Source organism: Apium graveolens, unplaced genomic scaffold (assembly GCF_009905375.1).
Source record: "Apium graveolens cultivar Ventura unplaced genomic scaffold, ASM990537v1 ctg6847, whole genome shotgun sequence".
Lineage (NCBI taxonomy): Eukaryota > Viridiplantae > Streptophyta > Magnoliopsida > Apiales > Apiaceae > Apium > Apium graveolens.
In genome coordinates, this window is record NW_027419831.1 from 41,492 (window position 1) to 48,447 (window position 6,956).

Below are 6,956 nucleotides of genomic sequence, written 5' to 3' on the forward strand. Positions count from 1 at the left end.
GATTTAATTAATTAATAATTAATTTATAGATATAACTACGAGCTACTCGCAATTCTCGCATAATTATCGAACTATTATATTATTATTGAAACTCATACGATTCGCTAATCAATTAGTTACCGATATTTAATTATACGCTATAAATAATTACCGCAATATTATTCGAATAACTATCGCTCGAATACTAATTCTAATTATTGAATTACCATTCGCATTAATAATTAATTATTAGATTATTAATCATATTACTTAATTATTTCTAATTCTTATTTATTAATTAATTACCTAATTATTAATTAATTACCCAATTATTAATTAATTGGATAATTAATAAATAATTAGATAAATAATTAAATAAATAATTAAATAAATAAATTCGAATTTATAATTTAATAAAATAATTTAGAAATTAATAATACTATTTTTCAGAATTTAAAACTAATTTTTAATTAATTTTTAGAATTATTAAAAACTAATTTTAATTACTAAAATATAAATAAATAATTAATTACTCAAAAACACAAAATCAGAACAGAGTTTGGGTTCTGAAGGATCAAACCCGGGTCGTTTCCGGGTTGCAAACCGGGTCGACCTCGGGTTAACGGGTCACGAAGAACGAACCCTGCAACCCAGAACCCGACGCCGGCGGGCTGCTTTCCAGCGGCCAATCCACGACGAAACTCCGTTTTTCAGGCACGATTCTTCTGGGGTTTCAATCCACAACGCTCCCAGCACCTTTCTCCTCCTTCCCTCGTCCTCCTATCGACGAAACGCGGCCGGAAACACGAAGAACACGGCGGCGGCGTTCTCCGGCGAGCACGAAACGGAAGCCAACGAACGCGAAACCGGTGCCAATCGACTCCCTATCCGACGATCTAAACGTCTATGCTAACAGAATCATCAAACAATTAACAGAACTGCAAACCCGAATTTAAGAAATTAAACCCGAAAATACAAATTTCAATTCAATCAATCAAACATCAAAAATAATTACATAATCGAAAACTACAGATCATAAGCTTCTAAAATGAGTCTCACACGCTCGATTTGGACTCCGGAATCACGATGAAAATCAGCTTTGATCCTCCTGCTCTGTGCTTCACAAACCCTAACCCTAATTCCCTTTCTAATTTTCTTTTTATTTTCGTGATTTTTAATTATATTTAACTGATTTAATTAATAGTAAATCAGGTTTTTATATTTATGAAAATAATACCCCTAAGTAAAATTAAGGGTCTAATTACACTCCTAATAAAAATATTTGGCCCAAATTTTTATAATTTTTGGGTATTAATATTGAATTTTTAAATATCCAATAAATACAAAATAAATGCTAAAAAATTCCCAAAAATTGTGAATATTACAAAAATACAAAGAAAAATGATATATGATAATTTCATATCATATAAAAATAAAAATGAAATTTTTGTGGGGTTTTTGGTACCCGAAGGGGTCCGGAAAAGTCGTTTTTCGCGAAAAAGGTCAATTTGCAAAACGTCTAGGGGTTCAGAATAGCGATATGGTATATGGCATTTTTAAATAAAATAGGGCCAATGATTTTGTTTGATATACGGGCTTTTAAAACATAGTTTTGAGCTGTACGGGTTTTGATATAAAATATTTAACTGACGATAAAATGCTCAATAAATATCCAAAACACGTTTGGATCAAAACAGCCAACACATAACACATAGCAGTTAGGGTTTAATGACTTAACACATTTAATCACATAATAATACACATAATTTATCATTATTATAATATAATACAAATGTAATTTCTCGGTCGTTACAAGAAGCTTTTCTAGAGGATGAGAAAATTGTGCATGCTAATGCTCAAAACTGTACACAAAACTGTAAATTTAACAAAATATCGGATATACTGTCATGATTTTCCAAATTCATTACAATCGAGGGTAAACAATAAAAAAATTGAAAGATATTATAATAATTTTGAAATTGGTTGTTATAGAGTACCATATTTCAACAAGTACTCCAAGTTTTGTCCATCAGAGCTCCGACGTCGTCCGATTTTGACTCGTTTTTGACCAAATCTGCGAAAAATCACCTATTCTAGATAATAATATCGATAACTCTCCATTTTCCGATATTTTGGCTAACACTGGCCTTTATATTTTATTACTCTGCAACATTAGTAAACTTTTTCCCGTATATATGTGAAGTTTTATTTATTTTAAATAAAATAGTTAGGTGATTGATGGTAGCAAGTATAATATTTTCTCATATACAATATACAGGATCGACACCCCAGACCCAGCAGACAAATATTATTAATCGACTTTTATCATGTAAAACCTTGAACTTTACAAAAAACACAAAAACACCATAAAAAAACACTTGACTTCTATTAATAATTATATGCACAAAAAACACCATCAATAACAATAAGTCAGCTCAATAAAATTGCATAAAAGCAAGGGTCTAATTTGTGCCCTAGATAAACCCTCATTTGAATTGAAAGTGATCAGGGAATAGAGGGCGGCAATTTTGTCATTTGCATCACCAGTTGTCATGGCATGCCCTTAGACGACAATATTGTTCAAACTATGACCCCTATTGAAAGACAACAGTACGTGACTGCTTTGATGTCAGCCAACCCTGTCACTAGCCCAGATAGAGTAGTATAAATAAGCATGTCCACAATACTGAAATTCCCATCAAAACAACATATAAACACCTTTTAGTTTTTCCTCATTTTCAAGTTGGAAACTCATCAATGGCCTCCCTTAACAGCTCTGTCTTCCTCAGCCTCTTGGTTTTGATTTCCGCATTCATGGCGGCTCCGTCCTCTGTTGAAGCTCAAAGCCTTTTACCGACCGTTACCATCACAGCCAGCGGGGTCGTCTCTTGTGCCGTCAATACCACCCTTCCCATGAATGGGACTATGCCCCCACCTTTCCCTAGTGAGTACACATATAATATGCAGTGCACTTCAACTATAATTTATATATAGATAAAAGACCAATATTTAATTTGTATGTCGTTGTTAACGCACGTACTTGAACATGCAGATGCGTCGGTGGAACTGCGCTGCGGAAATACAACTTTGGCAAATACAACAACAAATGCACAAGGGGGTTTTACCTTGATTATCCGTTCTGTACTAAGCCTTTTAACCAACATTATTTCTCTGTTGTTTGGCTCTGGCCAATGTAGAGTAGTTGTTACCACCCCTCTGTCTAACTGCAACGCCACCCTCCCCGCCGTTGGAAATCTTGTAGCTACCGTAACTGGGATCGTAGCTAACTCGTTGAATGGTGTCACCATGATCCTTGGTCCTTTCCGGTTGATTTAAACATCTAAGATGTATTTAATATACATCACTTAATAGATGTAATGAATAAAACAAATAATATTGATGGATGCATGTAGCATTCTATCAAAATAAATGTACTACGTACTTTACTATTTGTATCAGTGTGTTTGTTCTTCGCCAAGCTTTGTGTTATAAGAGAGATCACCACAGAATAAAGTGTGCTCGGGAAGGTATCTATAACCTCCCTCTTTGTAATAATTGATCCCTCGAGTAATTTATATACAAGCCAGGTTGTGTGCTATGGTTTTTCAGAGCCTATTTTATATGCATTAGGTACCTTCATTTGCTGCTTTTATATTCAACAGTTCTATAACAAATTAATATTATTGTAATAGTTACAGATTCTTATTTTAATGGTAATGGTTGTCAGCAGCACTGTGTACCACTTTTACAGCAAGGACAACTCGAGGTTGTTCACATATAATCAAGCAGAATAATTGTCAAAGTCAAGTTTTACATTAATAGTTCATACATATTTTTTACTAGACTATTGTTGAAGGAGTACTCCCTCCATCCCTAGCATATGCAGTAGATGTGATTATTTTAAAAATTATAAAAATTTAACTATTTTTGAAAAATTTTGAAATATAAATAATTGGTAGTGACATAAAAAAAAAGTGTAAACAAATGGGAAGTAAGGGAGTATATTTTATATTTTTACACATAACATTGAGATCAAATAATGGTATTTATCTTATAACCATATACACACTCATACTCTACATTTTTCTTATAGTCTATATCATTTTAATTTTTAAGTCAGAGTTTTGAGAACATATCCAATATTATTTTAAATTATTGAGACACTTTAGAAATCGTAAGTTACCTTTCAAATTGTCGATGTCAAAATTTTTAATATATATATATATATATATATATATATATATATCTATAATTAATGCAAATTACAAGTTTTATTTGAGGGTACTTTACACAATGTCAAGAATGGTGATAACAATACGTTTGATAGTTCTTTTTACGTGATAAAAATATGTTTGATAGTTCTTTTATAAAAAAAACTAAGTGTTGAATTTATAAATATAACGGGTTAAACATCAAGTAAGTCACTTACTGCGTGCAAATGTATCAAGTAAGTCACTGATTACAAAACTGACTCAGATGAGTCACTAATTTAAAAATTTGTATCAAAAATATCACTCTGTCATTAGTCGAAATGGACAAGTGAAGGTAGTTTTCTCCTGATCTTTTGGAGCGATACAAATTTGATTGTAACCCGAATAGCCATCCAGAAGACAATAGTACTCATGACCGGCCAACCTGTCGAGCATCTAATCAATGAAGGGCAAAGGGAAGTGATCCTTCCTAGTGGCTTTGTTCAGCTTTCTGTAGTCCATGCAAACTCTCCACCCCGTGATTGTCCTTGTAGGAATAAGCTCATTCTTCTCATTTGCTACCACAGTAATTCCATCTTTCTTCGGCACACATTGAACCGGGCTTACCCATGAACTATCAGAAATAGGGTAGATGATCCCTGCATCTAGCCACTTAAGAATTTCCTTCTTCACTACTTCCTTCATGATATGATTAAGTCTTCTTTGCTGCTCGACCGTAGGCTTGCTACCTTCCTTTAATAGAATTTTATGCATGCAATAAGAAGGGCTGATTCCCTTAATGTCTTCTATAGTCCATCCAATTGCCGATTTGAACTCTCTCAGAATCCTCAAAAGCTTTTCCTCGTCACTACTTGAAAGGTTAGATGCAATAATAACAGGCAGAGTAGATACATCACCTAAAAATGCATACCTCAAATGCTCAGGTAAAGGCTTAAGCTCAAGAGTGGGAGCTTCCTCAATAGAAGGCTTGAGGCGTTTTGGAGATTTGTTCAATTCCTCCATTGCAAGAGATTCAAAAGGCATATAAATCTTCCTTTTCCAAGGAGAAACATTCAAATATTACAATTGTTCTTCCCCTTCATCATCTTCACTATCTGAATTCCCCAATAAGGCTTTCTCTAAGGCATCAGACCTTAGCAATTGATCAAGTTCCGATGTTACCACCGAGTCGACCAACTCCATTTTTAAGCACTCCTTATTATCAGTAGGGAATTTCATAGCATTGAAAATATTAAAAGTGACATCCTGATCCAGAACTCGCATGGTGAGCTCACCCTTCTGCACATCTATCAAGGTGCGGCCTGTCGCCAGAAAAGGTCTTCCCAAGATTATGGGAATCTTCTTATCCTCCTCGAAATCAAGAATTACAAAATCAGCAGGGAAGATGAGTTTATCAACCTTGACCAAGACATCCTCCATGATACCTCACGGATATATAATAGAACGGTCGGCCAACTGCAAGGTCATATAAGTCGGTTTGGGATCAGGTAAGTCCAACTGCTTGAAGATTGACAAGGGCATCAAATTAATGCTAGCTCCCAAGTCACATAAGCATCTGTCAAAAGACACTTTTCCAATAGTGCACAGAATAGTAAAGCTTCCTGGATCTTTAAGCTTCGGAGGCACTTCTGTTGCAGCACAACACTGCATTCCTCCGTGATAGTGACTGTCTCTAAATCATCTAGCTTCACCTTCCGAGAAAGAATACCTTTCATAAACTTTGCATAAATAGGCATCTGCTCAAGAGCCTCGGCAAAAGGTATGTTGATATGAAGTTTCTTGAACACCTCCAGAAACTTCTCGAATTGCTTGTCTAGCTTTTTCTTCTGTAGCCGCTTGGGAAAAGGTGGTGGAGGATAGATCTGTTTCTCCCATGTATTACTCTCAGGCGGAGTGTGCTCAATAGTAGTTTTCCTTGGTTCCACATCTTTCTCATGTTGCTCGATCTCTTTCTCAGCCTCAGCTTCTACAGTCAACTCTTGAGTTTGTTCGGGATTCGCAACCTTTCCAGACCTTAAAGTGATTGCCTTTACCTGTTCTTTAGCTTCTTTCCTTCCTGGCACTTCAGTGTTACTAGGTAGTGTACCGGGCTGATAATTTAGCAAGGCATTGACAATTTGCCCAATTTGATTTTCCAAGGTCTTTATAGAAACAGCTTGACTTTTGCACATAAGCTTCAACTCCTATAATTCAGATTTTTCATTAGCTTGTTACAACTGGAGTTGCTGTCTAGGTGCATACCGTGGTTGCTAAAAACCAGGAGGGTTATACTGCTTAGCTGGGTATTGCTGATAAGGGTGTTGAACCGCATTCTGAGCATTGCTCCAACTGAAATTGGGATGATTGTAGTTGTTGGGATGATAGGTGGATGGCACTGGTTGCTGCGATCGCTGGAAGTTGCTCACGAACTGAGCTGATTCACTAGAAATTATGCACTGATCAGTATCATGGGCACCATCACATAGCTCATAGACAGTAGCGATTTGACTAACTCCATAATTAGCCAAAGTGTCCACCTTCATCGTCAAAGCCTTAAGTTGAGCAGCGATAGCAGTTACTGCGTCCAACTCCAGAATTCCTGCAACTTTCCCTTGTATTAGTCTCTGGGAAGGATTCTGGTACTCATTAGCAGCCATCAGTTCAATAAGTTGATAAGCTTCATCGTAGCTTTTAGCCCACAGGGCTCCTCCTAATGCTGCATCAAGCATGGGTCTAGACGTAGCACCCAATCTATTGTAGAAATAGTTGATAATCATCCAATCAGGC

At 35.7% G+C, this 6,956-nt stretch overlaps 1 long non-coding RNA gene across 1 annotated transcript; it reads left to right on the forward strand.

Moving 5' to 3' along the window:
• The first annotated feature begins 2,585 nt into the window (after positions 1–2,585).
• LOC141703616 (uncharacterized) lies at positions 2,586–3,577 on the forward strand. The gene is made up of 2 exons (XR_012567613.1): positions 2,586–2,923; positions 3,032–3,577. It is a non-coding gene; the product is annotated as an uncharacterized LOC141703616 (long non-coding RNA).
• Positions 3,578–6,956: the final 3,379 nt, after the last annotated feature.